General features: G+C 38.9%; 1 protein-coding gene and 1 pseudogene across 2 annotated transcripts in view; both read left to right on the plus strand.

Moving 5' to 3' along the window:
• Tmem232 (transmembrane protein 232) overlaps positions 1–17,708 on the plus strand; it is a 277,182-nt gene that overhangs the window by 130,023 nt on the left and 129,451 nt on the right. The gene's annotated exons all lie outside the window — the stretch shown is intronic.
• On the plus strand, positions 772–4,864 carry LOC128117992 (hypoxanthine-guanine phosphoribosyltransferase-like; annotated as a pseudogene).

A 17,708-nucleotide genomic window follows, 5' to 3' on the forward strand; every position in this document is an offset into this window, starting at 1 on the left:
GACAGGGAAGCTTTACTGGATGATGCCTCAAAAATACCGGCTATTTAAACAAGACCTAGACAATGACAACACTAACAGATGTGCTGACATGTGAAGGGGAAATCTCCAGGGGCTACCCATAGACAACAAAACAAAACAATGACAACAAAAACAAGTTGCCTTGGAAGTCGCTAAGGGATGGTGAGAGCTAAGGATGAGCCCCTTAATTGGCTAGCCAATACCAGTGGTCAGCTCTGAAATCACATACATACACACAACACGAAATAGATCCAACAGGTTGTGTTTATATATTTATGCATGCATCTATAATTCACACAGATATAACTCATATATATATATATACAATTCATATATATGCAAATTAGGAAAAGAAGTCAGATATTTGATAGGGAGCAAGGAGAAAAAGACACAGAAGGAGTTGGAGGTAGCAAAGGGGAACAAGAGGGAATGATTTGATTATATTTTAGTAATATTAAAAAAAATCCATCCTCCAAAGCTACAAATATATTTCTGAATTCTTAGACCATTCCAGAAATAATCAATTTAGTGTATATAAAAAAATGATGGTTTAGATTTAGCTGGGCAGTAATTGTTAATGATTAAAGTTAAATACATAATTTAAAAAAAAGAGAGAAAGCCCCGATTGCTGTAATTGATGTGGGAAGGTGTGAGAGTCACCTTAGGATAGGAGCCTAGATCCAAAGGGCATGGCAGAAAGAAGATCCCTTCCCTTTTGTTGGCTCAGCCTTCCCCATTGCTCTGAGTTGAGTCATGCTGCTGCTGCTGCTGATAATGCTGCTGCTACTGATGCTAATGCTGATGCTGCTGGTGCTGATGCTGACCCCTTTGCTGCTGTCAGAACCAAAGTCTCTAGGCTTCTGTCCTCCAGCTTTCCTGCAGCTTTCCAGGAAACTTCCAGGTTTTTGACACCAGATTATGACTGCTAAGACACCCAGCATCATGGACTGAGCAACTACTGGCCTTCTCCAATGTGAGTTATCCACAGTGGGTCTACTCCTACTGCGGAGGCACCCAGCCCCAGCCACCAACTGCTGATGGTTCTTAGCTTCTCAAGTGTGAAACAATTGTAACTTTTTTTAAAACATAAACTGATACTAGTAAATTCTTTTAATATATGTTCATCCTATAGGTTATATTTGTCTAGAGAACCCCGACTAGTACAGTGAGAATGAGTGATTTTCTGAAAAAATAAAAAATGATAGAATTTATTTAGTGTATGAAGGCAACCAAGATGAATGTATTCACTGTCACATTATTTAACATGGCACTAAGTCATGACAGCCTGTGCACTTACGTGTGCCTATTTGCCATTGGAAACATGTCAGATAATAAATGAAAAATGTGAAGAAGTTTATCAGACTTCAGTACTGGAACGTCCATGAACAGAAAGGAAACAATAGAGTTTAAATTTGAAACAATAGTTTAAATTCCAACCTCACACAATCGCCTGGACTTAGGACAAATTATACCCTACTGCCTCAGTTTTCTTACGTTCCAAAGCTGTGTGCTCAGGAAAACTTACCTGCTCACAGGCAGAGCTGCTGTTGGACACACAGAGGAGAGGGAAGGCCCCATGACAGAGCTGGGAAAGCCCAGCGAGGAGGCCCCAGTGCAAACTGGAGCCCAGGACAGAAAGGCTGTACTTAAGTGACCTTGAGTGTATTTCTACCTCAGTTCTTCCCAGAAAGTGAGGCCGAAAGCCTTCAATGCATAGGCTTCCTGTGATTATTGAGTTAATATTGTAAGGCAAATAAAACTTTTGCTAAACAAATAAATAAAAAGATAAAGTCACATTTCAAAGCTTCATCTTCTTAATACTTCTATAATGGAGCTATGGGGAAGGGAACATTTGCATGCAATATAAAAACTTAACATCAAATGTTGATAAGCTTCACATGAAAAATTAAAAACTGAAAAACATTTTGAGGGAATAGAAGATAGTTACCATACAAAGGAAACCAATTAATTTTTTTTTCTTCTGTAGTGGTTTCTTTGTGTCTTCAAGTCGTGAAACTATGGTCCAAAGGCTAGAAAAACCTACCGGAGTTGATGGAGTCCCACTGATTTCAGGAGTATGACTACTGTTGTTACTTAAAGGTTCCAACATTGGGGTGGGGAAGCTGAGCTGGAATCGATGGGGCTCTCATGGGCATGAGTTACTCTTAGCTTTGGATATAACTGTGAATGAAATTCTGCACGTTAGTGAGTGTCCTTGTGGTCCTTCAGGCTCCCATCTTCGGGTGGTGAGGGTAAGCAGCCATGCTGACTGGCATGTCAGGCCCAAGGCACCGCCTAATAAGCTGCTTGAAGAAGTTCACTGTGAGGGGCAAACCGTTCTGTTGTAGGTTTGTTTCCTTCAGAGGCATTTCTAAGTATGCTGACTAAACACGACAGCTGGCTCCTGTCTCATGGGTGTTTTAGAGCTCGCTTATAGCAGTGAACAAGTAACTGAGATATCTATCATAAAGTTTCCTTTTCTCTGGACTCATCAGCACTCAAGTCCTTTTCCTTAAATTAAAATTACCTTTTCCATTTTCTAGACTTTTAGATGGTTCTCACTGGATGACCATGTACATTTCTTTCCAAGAAAGCCATTTTGAACTTAGTGAGTCTCTCTCCTGAAATGCAGATATGACATTGCAGTAATGTGGATACCATGGGAGTTTATAAAATGCTGTTATTTCTTTATGTCTTATTTTCAGTCAGTTCCATCACCTTCAAGTATACTTTTTTCTGTTGTCCGAGTTTCTTGTTCTTTCTTGGGTTTAAATTAATGATTAATTATTCAATTATATAATTTGTTATTTTGGACTCAATAAACATTAATAGGTAGAAGGTCAGTCGATTGACTCCACTGTATACAGTACATTGTTACAGCATGTGAATGGGCCCGGTTGATGATTCAGAGTCTGTAATCCATATTCTTAGTACAAAATGAAGCTTGAACATGTCAGCTTTTTAATCCTCAGTATGCTTCAAGTGATGATCTTTAGGAACTATGGAAGAGAAGGAGGCTTTTGTTTTCCCTTGGAAGAAAATAGACAATTGGCTGCCCACTGGAACAAAAATGTTTGCCATTATGCTCCACTTAAGTTTTATCTTTATTTTTTGGTTGAGAACTCAGAATGAAACAACAATAAAAAGAAAATATCAAATCAATTGTAGTGGCCACCAGCATATCACTCAATAATCCCTCTACTGGGACTTGGGACTGAAATTCTCCACAGTCTAATATTCTCTGTGACCCTCACCCCTCACTACAGACTCTTTGGAAGGATAATGGGAATGGCAATCAGAGTTCTGGACAACTTTTTACAGAATGGGAGGTGCATTTCTCTCACAGATATTTATTCTTTTCTGTTTGTTTCTATCACTCTTTTAATCATGTCTGCTGTTCTCTGATCTTTTATCTATTTTCTATGCCACCTCAACTCTCAAAAGGATGATACTGCAACTTAATAAGCCAGCCCTTATTTGTGTCTTCTATAATTAGAGTTCTGTTTATATGCCTGCTTTCTGGGCCAATCATTTGATATAGGATATTCTTCTTTTTTCAGAGTTTTAGTAAATATCTATAGATAATTACATTTGAAATTCATAAGTCAATCAGACATAGCAAATGTATTAGCTACTAGATGACAAAGCCACAGTACTCAGGCAGTTAGCAGACTGCTCGATAAGAGCTCGATCACCACACGTGATGGTTTGTTTTCAATGCTTAGAAGAGTTTCGAGGGGTATCAGTTACTTGAACTAGGAAATGATTGGGAGGCAAGTTTTCTTCAGAGAAAACTCTAAATTAGAAGTTTCTAAAAGCAGCTATATTAATTTAGTATAAATTAAGTTAGTATTAAATTAATGTTATGTAATATGACATAAGTATATGTATATGAGGAAGACCAGAAGACAATCAGTCTAGGCCTGCCTTCTATCAGGGTTATCTAGAGTTAGAGCCAATTGAATTACTGAAGAGCAAAAATGTAATTTCTAGACACAAACCCTAAGGATCTACTATGACTTAGAAGTATCATTTATTTTGCATTTGCTTACTGCTAAGATAGTACAAATGGAGGAAAAATTGTAAGTTTCCTATAGGCTAATACAATTTTCAAGATAGCAATAAAACGCTCCCCCAGTTTCGTCCTCAGGCTGCTGTTCCCCATGAATACAGGCTGGCTCTGCCTTGGTGACCCAGAGCCCCAGTGTCGTGATTAGTGATGATGAACCAGGCTACACTCTAGATTTATTTTGTATGCCTAATCATTATGCTGAGGGCTTGGAAAAGGTGTTTATTCCCTGTTGGCTGATTCTGGACAGGACTGAAAGACTTGGTAAAGATGTCATGAAAGAGATGGGAGGCCATCACATTGTGGCTCTCTGTGTGCTCAAGGGGAGCGACTTGTTTGCTGATCTGCTGGGTCGCATTACTCACTGAATAGAAGTGATTATAGTTCCCTTCCGATGACTGTAGATATTATGAGACTGAAGAGCTACTGTAGTGACCAGTCAACAGGGTACATAAAAGTTATTGGAGATGATTTCTCAGTTTTAGTTGGAAAGCATGTCTTGATGAAAATAGTTAATGCCGGTAAAACAATGCAAGCCTTTTCTCCTTGGTCAAGCAGCACACCTCCCAAATGTTCAGTGTCACAAGCTTGTTGGTGAAAATGACCTCTCCAAGTGTTGGATATAGGCAAGACTTTGTTGGATTTGAAATTCCAGACAGCTTTGTTGTTGACTGTGCCCTTGACTGTAATTAGAATTTCAGGGATTTGAATCCTGTTTGTGTCATTAGTGGAGCTGGAAAAGTCAAATACAGAGCCTATGATGAGAGTTCAAGTTGAATCTGTAAACCTGAGGCATCCCATCGACATTGCCTCTAAAGTTATAAAGTGTTCTAGTTCTGTGGCCGCCTGCTTAGTAATGCTTTCTGCATGAACATTGCATGAATTTTATGTTTGATATTTTTAGAAATGTCAGTTGCTACATTCCCGAACTTTTGATTTGCACTATGAGCCTGTAGGCAGACTATCTGTTCCCTCTTGTAGATTGTTGCTAACTTGTGAGTAAAACACATCTCTTAATTACCACTATTAAATAATAATCCTGAGATTGTACCAGTAAGAAACATTTAAGGAGACGATATATTAGCTTTTTAATTGGTATTTTACTTTTGATATATTCAGGAAAGAACAGATGTGATTGAATATTGTTAATTATACTGGCATGCATTAGAACAGTCTGAAGCAGTCAGTTTCGTATCATTAACAGCTTCTAAGAGGTTTTTGCTCAGTTGAATAAACCTAAGTTTCATGAGTGTATTGGCTGTACTTTGCCACTTGGATTATTTCAGGGAATTATTTTCAGCAATTCCTTTTTAAAATGTAAATAAATAAATTCTAAAAATTAAAAAAAGTAAAAGTATGAAAATGTACTTATTGAGCCCTGTGAAGTCTATTTTTACTTACTATAAAAATTCAAAGAAGTCTGAAACAATAATTTTGACATATAAATTTTAGTATGTTACCCAGCAGACATTCTCCAAAAGTGTATCAATAATTGAAATGAGAGATTAAATATATGGGTAGCCCTATCAAAACACATTGTACATTTTAGACACATGATATTATATTATAGTACTGAGAAATAAACCATTGCTAAATTCAAGTAGTATTTGAGCTGCAAACATAAATTATGACTTTAATTAGTGATGGAATGTGGCAGGGTAAGAGAACATTTCTTAGATGATGAGATACTATGAGGAAGTCTTTGGCTGACTGGTCTAGTTTGGAAAATAGTTTGGATTGTGCAGTAGTAGGCATTAATTTGAAAAGTACACTTAGAATATCAAAGTGTAGATATTTGCTTGGTTTCATAAATATAAAGAATCTAAATAGAGCAATTTGTTTGGAGAGAAACTATCTTCACTGAATTTTAGTCATTTGGTAATTTTGTAGTGTAAAATTCGTACACTACATATATATTCAAAATAATGAATTACTGCTTTGGAAATTGTAGTATGTAGTGATTGCTCACATTTATTTGAGGCTCTTTTCCTGACATTTTGCATAACTTTCTCTACTCCAAGTCTTGACTTGATTTGGATAATGGTACATTTTACATAAGCCGAAGTAGGAAAGCTGCTTACTAAGGGAAGTCTTTTGTGTCTTTTCCTGGAACCTCTCCACTATCTTGTCCCAAAGTCATCCAGTAGAAGCTTAGATAAAACATGGTGCCAAGCAGACCCTTCCTAGCTCATGCCCTTCCCTCCCCAAGATTGGTCAGTCTCCAGTCAGCACAGAAATGAGTCCAATAAAATCATGACCATCTTTCTGTTGTTCCCAGCCCAGCACTGGCCTTGAAACTGTGAATTAAGTAAATGGCTGTGTTGTTAAGATTCTGAGTGTAGGAGTGATACATCTAGACAGTGAGTTTGGGGTTTGAGAGCTATAAAAATGGAATTTTATCCCACTACACTGTATTTATTATTTTTGTTTTGCTTGAGTGTTTGAGACAAGGATTCATTATGCTCAGACTGGCCTCAAACTTATGTATTAGAGGCCAGCCTTGAATTCCTGACTGCCTCCACTTCCCAAGAAACAAAATTATATGCGTGTACCATCCTTCTGTTTCACTCTTACCACTTAAAAAAAGACAGTAATAGGATTATTAGAATTAGTAAAACATTTACTGTGTCTTGTATTTAGTTATTGGATTATCATAAAATTATGATATATGTTGTTTTTACCTTTATTTTACAGACATAGAAATTGAAAATTTAAATGAAGATTCATATTTTCTACAAGATGAACCAACTCTCTTTTAGATACACAGTTACCCAAACACTTGAAATCAAATATTATATTCTGGCTTCCCTTTCTCTACTGAATTCCTTTAAAAAAAATCTTGAGTGTGTTGTTTGTGCATGTTTGTGTGTGAGTATGGCATGTGAATGCTGAGCAAGCCGTGAAGAGCAAGCCTATAAACAGCATCCCTCCATGGCCTCTGCATCAGCTCCTTCCTCCAGGTTCCTGCCCTGTTTGAGTTCCTGTCCTGATTTCCTTTGATGTTGAACAGCGATGTGGAAGTGTAAGCCAAATAAACCCTTTCCTTTCCAAGTTGTTTTTTGTTATGGTGTTTCATCACAGAAATAGTAACCCTAACTAAAACAGAAGTTGACAGAAGATCATGGGATATTGCTGTGACAGACCTGACCATGTTGCTTTTGGAAAGATTATAGAAGGACTTTGGAATTTTGGGCTGGAGAAGCCATTGAGTGTTGAGAGTTCAAAAAACCATTGAGTATTGAGAGCTCGGTGGGCTGTTCTGCAGGAGTTTGGAAGATAAAAATGTGAAGATTAATGCAGACGATGGAGGCCTGGATTGTGGAGTTTTAGAGGGAAGTTTGAGAGTCTCTTAAAAATTCTATTGGGGCCATTTGCAATTTTGAATTAATAATCTCTGGTTCTGACCAGCTAGAGCTGAGGTATCAGCAGTGATTAACAAGAGACCAGAACCATCTATGGGAAACCTTTGCTTTACTGGGACAATTGATGCTGGTCAGCTGGAGCTGAGAAATTATCGGGGATTAAGAGGAGACCAGCATCACTGAGGTGAAATCTTCCGGGAAGTGTTTCCTCAGTTTCAGCATACAGAAGCTATCTATGTTCCAGAGGTGGTCAAGGTTGGACCTTATGCTAGCAGATGAACTTGGTCATGTAGAAGAGTTACCCAAGTGGTAGTGGTTTTGAAAGCATGAAGGAATCATGGAGAGCAGCTAAAGCTTGGCACTGTGAGAAGCCAGGAGAGGTCATTGGTGAAGACACAGCTTCAGTAGCAATTGAAGCCTCGGGATTGAAGAGGTCATGCAGAGAGTTGAGGCTTGGTATCATGAAGAGAGTCCAGGAGAGGCTAGGTCAAAGTGCAGCCTAGTTGTAACAAGAAACCCCAGCATTTTGGAGATGCCAGTGCCTTGGGACAACCAAGACACCAGCAGTCATAGAGTGGGGTCAGTCTGAGCCTCTGAGACACGCTGTTATTGCGTGCTGTGGGAAGCCCTTGGGAGGAGCCCAGCCTATGGTGAGTGAATCCCAGAAGTCTAACACTGAGCTTTGTACTGTTGGAGCTGGTTTTATTTTGTTTAGCTTGTGACTGTGCCCTGTTTTTTTTTCCCTCTTGGAATGAGAAAGTACTTAACTTATTTTGGTTTTACATGAGTCTACAGTGGACAGACTTTGGACTTTGAGAAAGATTTTGGATTTTAATGAGACTCTGGTTTCTTTAAAAAGGATTGAATTTCAAAGTGTTGGAATTAGCAAAGATTGTAGGACTTCCAACTTTGTAATATAGTTTATATTGTGATATTTATTAGTGTGAGATATTGCAGATAAACAAAATAGCAAAAGTTATTGCTAAATAGTGTTGTATTAGTTTGTCAAGTTGACAAGGGGTCAATTATTCTGGCTAGAGTTTTATGTCAACTCTATACAAGCTAGAGTCATTTAGGAAAAGGGAATCTCAACTGTAAAAAAGGCCCCATTAGATTGTCATGAGAATAAAGCTGTGGTGCATTTTCTTTTTTATTTTATTTTATTTTATTTTACAATACAATTCAGTTCTACATATCAGCCACGGATTCCCTTGTTCTCTCCCCTCCCGCCCCCCCCTCCCCTTCCTTCCAGCCTGCCCCTCTCCCCTTCCCCCCAGCCCACCCTCTCATTCCCATCTCCTCCAGGGCAAAGCCTCCCCTGAGGACTGAGATTAACCTGGTAGACTCAGTCCAAGCAGGTCCAGTCCCCTCCTCCCAGGCCGAGCCAAGCGACCCTGCATAAGCCCCAGGTTTCAAACAACCAACTCATATAATGAGCACAGGACCCGGTCCCACTGCCTGGATACCTCCCAAACAGATCAAGTCAATCAACTGTCTCACCCATTCAGAGGGCCTGATCCAGTTGGGGGCCCCTCAGCCATTGGTTCATAGTTCATGTGTTTCCATTCATTTGGCTATTTGTCCCTGTGCTTTATCCAACCTTGGTCTCAACAATTCTCGCTCATATAAACCCTCCTCATTCTCGTTAATTGGACTCCCAGAGATCCACATGGGGCCTAGTCATGGATCTCTGCATCCAGATCCCTCAGTAGTTGGATGGGGTTTCTAGCATGACAATTAGGGTGTTTGGCCATCCCATCACCAGAGTAGGTCAGCTCGGGCTGTCTCTCGACCACTGCCAGCAGTCTGTTGTGGGGGTATCTTTGTGGATTTCTGTGGGCCTCTCTAGCATTTTGCTTCTTCCTATTCTCATGTGGTCTTCATTTACCATGGTCTCCGATTCCTTGTTCTTGTGGTGCATTTTCTTGATTGGTCATTGATGAGAGAGGGCCTAGCTCTCTGTGGCTTATGTCACATCTGGGCTGGTGGTCTTGGATGCTGTAAGAAAGTAGGCTGAGCAAGTCATGAGGAGCAAGCCTGTTAATGGCACTCCTCCATGGCTTCTGTATCAGTTCCTGCCTCCAGGTTCTTGTCCTGTTTGAGTTCTTGCCCGATTTCCTTTGATGATGAATAGTGACATGGAAGTGTAAGCAAAGTAAACCCTTTCTTCCAAAGGTTCTTATGTTGTTTCTTCATAGCAATAGTATCGCTAAGACCATGGAAAATCTGGTCCTGTGTGTGGATGGAGGGATAGCTGGTCCTCTGGGTAGGTGGTGATGTAGCTGGTTCTCTGAATAGATAGTGGGATAACTGGTATGTAGGGATAATCTGTGGTATAAATGTTTTGTTTTTAATGCAAATAATGTTATTTTTTCACCTCTGCACCATTTGGATCTCCTTCTGTGGTGAAGTGGTAATCTGAAAGTATTTTGTCTCAAACTATCTACGTATTGTTCAGCCATCTTTATAAACTCGAGCTATAACTTCTTTCTGAATGGTTATCCAACACTATTTGTTCTTATTCACATAGTGCCTGCTGTGGCTCTTGGGACCTATTTCAATGTATTCCTCTGTGGTTTCCATACACCTCCAGTCACTGTGGTTTTCGATTTTGTTTTCACTCCTCCTGCTTCTCTTCTTGTTAGCACTTTCTTACTTCCTGGGATTAAACAATGTTGCAGTGTATGGTTTAATTTTTCATTCATTGTACTTTCTGACACCCTAAGCCTTGTGTCTCATCTTCACTTTTATTGAAATAGAAACAAAGTAAAGACACATAGATTAAAAATGTTTAGCTCTGAGATATCAAAGCTGAACACCTAAGAAGTGAATAGTTAATGAAAATATTTAAAAGACTAAGACTTCATCATTTATCCTTTCTAATCACTGTGTTCTCCCTATGATAAGGCATTTAGCCTGATCTCTAGGTTTTGTTTGTGTGATTCATACATTACATAATTAGGGTTTGTCTGTGCCAGCTAACCTATTTACAGGATTCATCAATATTCCGTGTAACAGTTTTGATTGGGGCTCAGCGTTTTGTAGCACGAATCTTAAAGGGTCTTATTAATAAAAACAAACTCAAAGCCAGGTACTGGGTCTATGCTGGAAGATCAGAGAAGCAGAACAAGCCATAGCCACCTCACATTGCCAATTCCTCAGCTGATCCTGTTTCCTCAGACTGAATGCCTCTCAGCTGAACTGTGCTGCTCAAAAACTTAAAAGCTTAACCAGGTTAGTTCCTGGTCCTCACGCCTTATATACCTTTCTGCTTGGTGCCATCACTTCCTGGGATTAAAGGCTCACTTCCTGGGATTAAAGACGTGAGTCACCATGCCTGGCTGTCTCCAGTGTGGTCTTGAAATCACAGAGATCCAGGCAGATCTCTGCCTCTGGAATGCTAGGATTAAAGGTGTGTGTATGCCACTATTTTCTGGCCTCTATATCTACTGGCTGTTCTGTTCTCTTACCCCAGATAAGTTTATTAGGGTGCACAATATTTTGGGGAACACAATACCACCACAACATTTTATCATACTAATATATAATTTATTTATCATATTTCCTGTTGATGGAGAGGTGCATGACATTTTCCATCAGACTGTTCTACCCTAAGCAGTCTTGTACGTTTTGGTGCCAATATTCTCATTGTCTCATATAAAATTGCTGGTAATTATTTAACTTTTATTTAAAAAAGAGAAGGCATTACTTCAAAGTTTGTTTCAGTCATGCTTCCGCCCCCTGTGTCTCCACCCCTTCCCCTTTGACCCTCGCCTGTCATTTCCTCTTCCGTCTCTCTGTTCTGCTTTTGTTGTACATCTGTTTTATTGTCCTTGCCTCTTCCTTGGCACTTCTAGTTTTATCTCCTTTTGGTCTCCTTTCTAGTTTTGTGTCTACATGCACACATTTACACCCATCTGTATACATGCACCTATACAGTACAAGCTAGGGTCTGCATATGAGAGGGAAGCTGTGGCTTTTGTCTTTCTGAATTTGGGTCGCTTCATTTAACATTATACTTTCTAGACTCATCTATTTCCCCAGGAATTTCATAAATCTGACTTTCCTTTATAGAAATGCGGATATTTAAACAGTTTTTGTTATGCAGAAACTGAAATTTTACACTGATTGACTAGGACTGGGTATTGAGAAATGAAATATTTGAGTCATAAGAAAAGCTTTAGTTGATAATCCAAAAAGCCCCCAAAACTATACGAAAGCTCTGGCTGCTCCATCTTTGTTATAGGTTAAGATTTGAGTTGCATGTGTGTATATCAGGATGTGTTTGGGTGATGCACATCTGAATGTAGTATGATTCAGGGGATAGTGAATTTTGTGAGCTTCCATTTATTTCTGGTTTACTTTTTCAATTTAAGTTTTCACTGGTGTCTTAGTTTCCTTGACTGTTTTTGTGATAAAAATACATTGATGAAAACAAGGGAGGAAGGGTTAATTTCATCTCACGATTCCTAGTTACAGTCCATCCCCGCAGGAAAGACCAAGTGACAGGGGCTTGAGAGAACTGGTCACATGACACCAGAAAGCAGAGAGGAATGAATTAATGCATGCATACTAGTATTCAGTTTCTTCTCCTTTTGTATATAGTTCAGAATCCAAATCCAGAGAATGGTACGATCTTTAGCATCAATTAACACAATCAAGACACTTCCCACAGGCCAATGAAATCTAGGCAATCGGTCACCATGTCTTTGCAGATGATTGTAGGCTATGTAAAATTGACGTTAAAGCTAACCACCACAGATAGTTTTATAAGCTAAGAATTACTATTATTTTTTTTTACGGTGGCACAGATAAGATGCAAATTGATGTCCATTCAATTGCTTTATTATTATTTCAGTGTTTTCTCTTCCCTCATTCTTATGTCTTTGGTCATAAAAGGTTTTTCTAAGTTCATTATTTGATGATATAGGAGGTATAGGCTTTAGGAGAAATAATCTCTAAACTAAATCCTTAAAAATTTCCTTACTTTATTTTTCAACCAACCACAGTAGCTTGCTGAAGCCCTCTCAACCCCACGGTCAGCCTCAGCCTTAGCCTCCCTGTGCTCCTGGTTTTGCTACATGGAATTTGGATTTCTTGAATTCCAAAGCCAACACTTTTATCCTTCTGTGCCTCTTTCTCAGTTAAGCACACATACATCCATTTATATTTTTATACCTCTCCTTCTTAAGATAGTTAATACCATCATCACAAGATGGCTCACCAAGCGTCGCATCAGATAAGGAAGGCAGACCAAAACCATGGTCTTGAAAATGAGCACATTTGACCCCCAGGTCACAGGGATGAATGCCTTGGCTCCATTAACATTGTGTTTTTAAATCAGAAGGAATGGGACTATTTTCTAAACAAGTGACCTTTACTGTAAAATGTGAGCACCACAGAACGAACCTCTCGCTTTTATTTCTTCCTCTGGGCACTGTGTTGATAGCATTCATTTGCAATAAAAACTCCACCAGGTTTAGTTCTTTATCCCTATGCGTCCTCATGCTTTTTTAGTAACTTGCTTATTCACAAGTCCCACAGGACCCTCTTACACATCTTCTCTGATGCCTCTTTTGAAGATACTGTGATATAAACTGTCGAGAGGACGTCCTTCACAAGTGACTAGAGCGTGTCTATTTTTAGCTGCTCCCTTCATACTCCACATGAGTAGGGAACATTAAAAACAACACCTGTACAGTGAAGGCTTGTGCCTTAAGGAATCTGGCCCAAGTTAAAAATGTATTATTACACTCTTATTTTTGGCATTGCCAACAACTATGTCTGTAGCACAAGCTTTGCTCTTTCCTGTCCTAAGTCCTTGCTTCCCTAACCACTCTTCATGTCAGACAATACCGTAACTTACAGAGAGTAACGTGGGGCTTGTATTATAATCTACTGTGTATCGTATGGGGAAGATCTGTACTGGAATGTTTACGGAGAGTGATGTGGGGCTTGTATTATAATCTACCGTGTATCATATGGGGAAGATATGTACTGGAATGTTTACAGAGTTAAACAGAAATCTTCTCATGCATTAAAATCAAATATGCATTTTGCATAATAGACTTTTAAATTTAATGAATATTTTTTTCAATTTAAAACTTCATCTTCAACACTGATAAATCCACTGCTGACTACATTATGTACTGCCATACATTGTATCCTTTCTAATCCGTAATAACATTCTGCTATCAGTATATATCTATATAATCTTGTTATATCTGTTCATAATATATGATGCTTTGGGAGGTTTGGGGAGAGGTGGAAAATCTAACAAGAATATTTGAAATGAGAATCAATTCTGAGTAGATCCCCAAACACAAGTCCTTTGTGCAACAAAGTGAATATAAACCCAATATAAAGAAAAAAACCTGTCATATATGCAGAGTGGCATAATCAACAAATGTTAATTAGCGTGTTTTGTTTGAAATGTTTCCAGAAAGACTTGTATTGAGCAAGGCTTCTCTGTGCTGGTGCTTTAGTACCATATGTTGACACATGCAGAAGAAGCCATCATGTATAAAGGCTTCCTGCCATCTGGTACATGACCTGGAATATCAAAGAGAAATATGCACAGCTCAAATGAATGTGTGACTTTATTCAGAGTGTCTTTGACTCATCAGGTAAAACCCTTGGTGGTTATAATTTCATGGTAAGATTGTTAAAATAAAATAGTTTTGATACTTAGTAATGTTTCCACATTCTCGGTGCGGTCCATTGAACAGTCAAGATGGTGATAGGTCTCCATTAGTCTCTGTGTGCCTACCTTTCTCCTCCTTCATGTCTGACTTTCCTTTTGGAGAAATGTGTCACGGCAACAAAATGCTGAAGGCACAGAACCATCTTTAAGACAACCGTGCTGCTCAGAGAGCCTTGCAGTACACAGGCGAGGCAAAGCACTAAGTGTCTTGTCCACCTCACTCACTTAAGACCACAGCGCTCCTGCCATTGTTGTCAATGTGGCTGGGGGGGGGGAACTAAGTGGTGGGTGGTTCACGCTCTGTCAGCAAACGTTACTCAAAGGCCCATTGCTTGCACTACATCATGCCCTTTCTGGAAGTAAATGTAAAGGAGGAGTTGGCATTGAAGAGATTCGGGGTCAGAAAGAGCTGGGAAACATGGTCAACTTTCATGCTCAACATTTAGAAGAACCCTTGGACAGGTTGTTATGTCTTCAACTCAGCAGCAGAGAAAAATGTACAGAGATTGAATGACTTAGAGAAAACCACATAACTTGTGAGTGGGAAGCATAATATTCTCATTCAGTCCTTACTTTAATCCTGATTGTCATTTGTCTTAAACTTGAATGTCCTTACAGGGGTAGAGACTGAGATCCTGCATTTATAAAACTGTCCAAGGTAATGAGAAATGATGCCCTCATGGCCAGAATTTTAATGACAAAGAATTACACATGCTGCCCTCCTTTGTGCAATTAGAATTCTTATAGAAAGTAACAATTAGGCACTTAAACTTGCAAAAATGTTAATCAAAACAAGAAAATAACTTCAGTTCTAATATTACTTTAGAAAATGCAGAGACATCTCCCATCACTAGGAATCTGAGTTAGCTCAGATTTTGTTGTGTTTCTACATTGAAAATTTGGGACTCTGGGGAGCTTTTTCCTTTTCTTTTCCTTTTGGATTGTTAGTACATCCTATTTCCCTGGGAGAATTTCTGCTTTGCTGATTTATCATCTCCCTACCAACCTGCATTAATGATGGCTTCCCCATCTTTTTTCCCACTACAAAACTGAAGGGCAAACATCTGTTCTTGCCTGTGGTTAGAATATATATGTATGTAGAAGAACTCATCATCAGGAATTTCACTCTTATAATTTTAATTCTAAGTTACATAGACACTAAAAATGGTCATTTTCCTAAACAAAACTAAATGTCAACTGTTAATAGTCCAATAATAAATACAACCCTGACTTATTAAAGCCTACATAGACATCACTGAAAAACAGGGACAGTCAGAGAAAATGTAAATATTTACAGAATGGTCAAAGTTGGGGATTGTGAGATGGCTCACAAGCGAGCTAATAGTAGGAATAAGTAGGAATCTAATTTAAGGGGTGATTATTAATATTTTGTTAAGTATATGGACAAGAACTAAAGACTTATATTTGTGCATATGTATCATTTAAATGTCTGAATTACAGCATATTAGAAGGAAGCTGAATATAGACTATGATTATAGAAATATAAGTGTGATCTCATTTGATAAACTTGCTAATGCGAAAGTCACTTAGGGACCAAATTGGCCTTGAGAAGCCATAGGCTGGGCCAAGTGTTTCTGGTTTGGTGTAGGAGCAGATTCTAGGCATCCATGAAAGGAGATGAGGTCTGTTAAATTTTATGCTGTCTACCGAAACAATAATCTACATGCGCACACTTAACCCTTGCAAACTGGAAGGCAGAACAAAACTCAACACTAAACAGGCCTGGAGAGTTACCTGCCCTGAGTTCAGGTGATATGGAAAAGAAAAACCTGATTTCAGTTATTTCAAACTGTAAAGCCTGTGTCTTTCCTAGCAATTTCCAGAGAGAATGATTCTGAAATACAACTTTAAAAATTTTAATTTCAGTTCTTGTTTGGTTTTGAGATCTTAATTTAATTACAGCTTTTCCCCATGCCCTTTCCTCCCATATGCTCCTCTTCACTCTCCTTTAAATTCATTGCCTCCTTATTTAATATTTTTATTGCATGCATCTACATTCCTCAATACAACCTGCTGAGTCTGAATAATGTCATTCATACATATGGTTTCAGGGCTGACCACTGGATATTGAATAGACAATTGGTGTTCTTTCCCTGGGGGATACTATTTCTACCAATCTCAGGGTTCCTTGGCTGCCTGTAGTTCTTTGTGTAGGGTGGAGGCCTCATGGGCTTTTCCTCATCCACTTTGACATGTCTATTGCTGTTGTCCTTGTTCAGCTCATGTTTATGGATAAAGCTTCTGATATTACTGGGAGACACAAAGGTCACAGCAAACTTCCTGGTCCTCTGGCTCTTACAATCATTCTGACCCATCTTCTGCAATGTTCCCTGAGCCTTAGGTGTGGAAGTGTTTTGTAGTTGTGTCTACTGGGACTGGGCTCCACAACCCTGTGTTTGGATTGGTTGTGGTTTCCGATAGAGGGTATCATGTGTTGTAAAAAGAAATTTCCTTGATGGGGGGGCGAAGACTATGCTTATTTGCATTTTTAAGGACAAATGCTTAGAGAGTACATAGAGACCACTAAAGGGGTGTTGTAGGTTCTCCTGAGAGATCCATGACTTCACTACCATTGAGTAGTTGACTAGGATTCTAGTACCAAGTTTTCCATTGTCTCTGTTGTTATTGAGATCCAGCTTTAAATCCATGGTGGTCAGAGAGGATGCACTGTGTTGTTTCAATTTTCTTCTATCTGTTGAGACTTGCTTTGTGTCTGAGTATGTGGTCAATTTTAGAGAAAGTTCCATAAGATACTGAGAAGGTGGTACATTCATTTGTGCTTGAGTGAAATGTTCTGTAAATATCTGCTAAATCCTTTTGATTTATGACATTATTTAACTCCAGCATTTCTCTGTTTAGTTTTTGTCTAGACGACCTGTTTATTGGTGAGAGAAGTATATTGAAGTTACCCACTGTCACAATGTGAAAGTCAATATGTGATTTAAATAGCAGTAGTATTTCTTTTATGAACTTGGCTGCACTTGTGTTTAGTGCATAACTGTTTAGAATTGCAATATCCTCTCAGTGGATTTTTCCTTTGATGAGTATGTAGTGACCTTCACTATCTCTTCAGATTAATTTTGGTTTGAAGTCTTTTGTCAGACCTTAAAATGGCTACGCTGGCTTGCTTCTTGGGTCCATTTGCTTGGAATATCTTTTTCCATCCTTACCCTGAGGTGATGTTTATTCTTAATGGTAAGGTGTCTTTTTTTGATGCAGCAGAAGAATGGATCTTGTTTTTGTAGTCAATGTTAGTTGTTGAGATATATCAATGTACAGTGTTTGTTGATTCTTGTTATTTTGTTGTTATGGTGTGGTGCCATGCCCCATCTTTTGATTTGTTGGCCTAGGGTTATTTATTCCTTGTGTTTTCCTGGGTGTGGTTAACTCTTTAGTATTGGTGTAATTATTAAGGCCACTCCACGTAGTTAAAAGGGAGGTTTATTTAGTGGCATAACTTACAAATGAAGGGATAGGTAGGTTGCAGGGTCTGGGGAAAACGTAGCACAGTCTGGTGGTGTTCTCTGGAGAACTC

This window comes from Peromyscus californicus, unplaced genomic scaffold (assembly GCF_007827085.1).
Source record: "Peromyscus californicus insignis strain IS unplaced genomic scaffold, ASM782708v3 Scaffold_21__1_contigs__length_65335640, whole genome shotgun sequence".
In the NCBI taxonomy this organism is placed as follows: domain Eukaryota; kingdom Metazoa; phylum Chordata; class Mammalia; order Rodentia; family Cricetidae; genus Peromyscus; species Peromyscus californicus.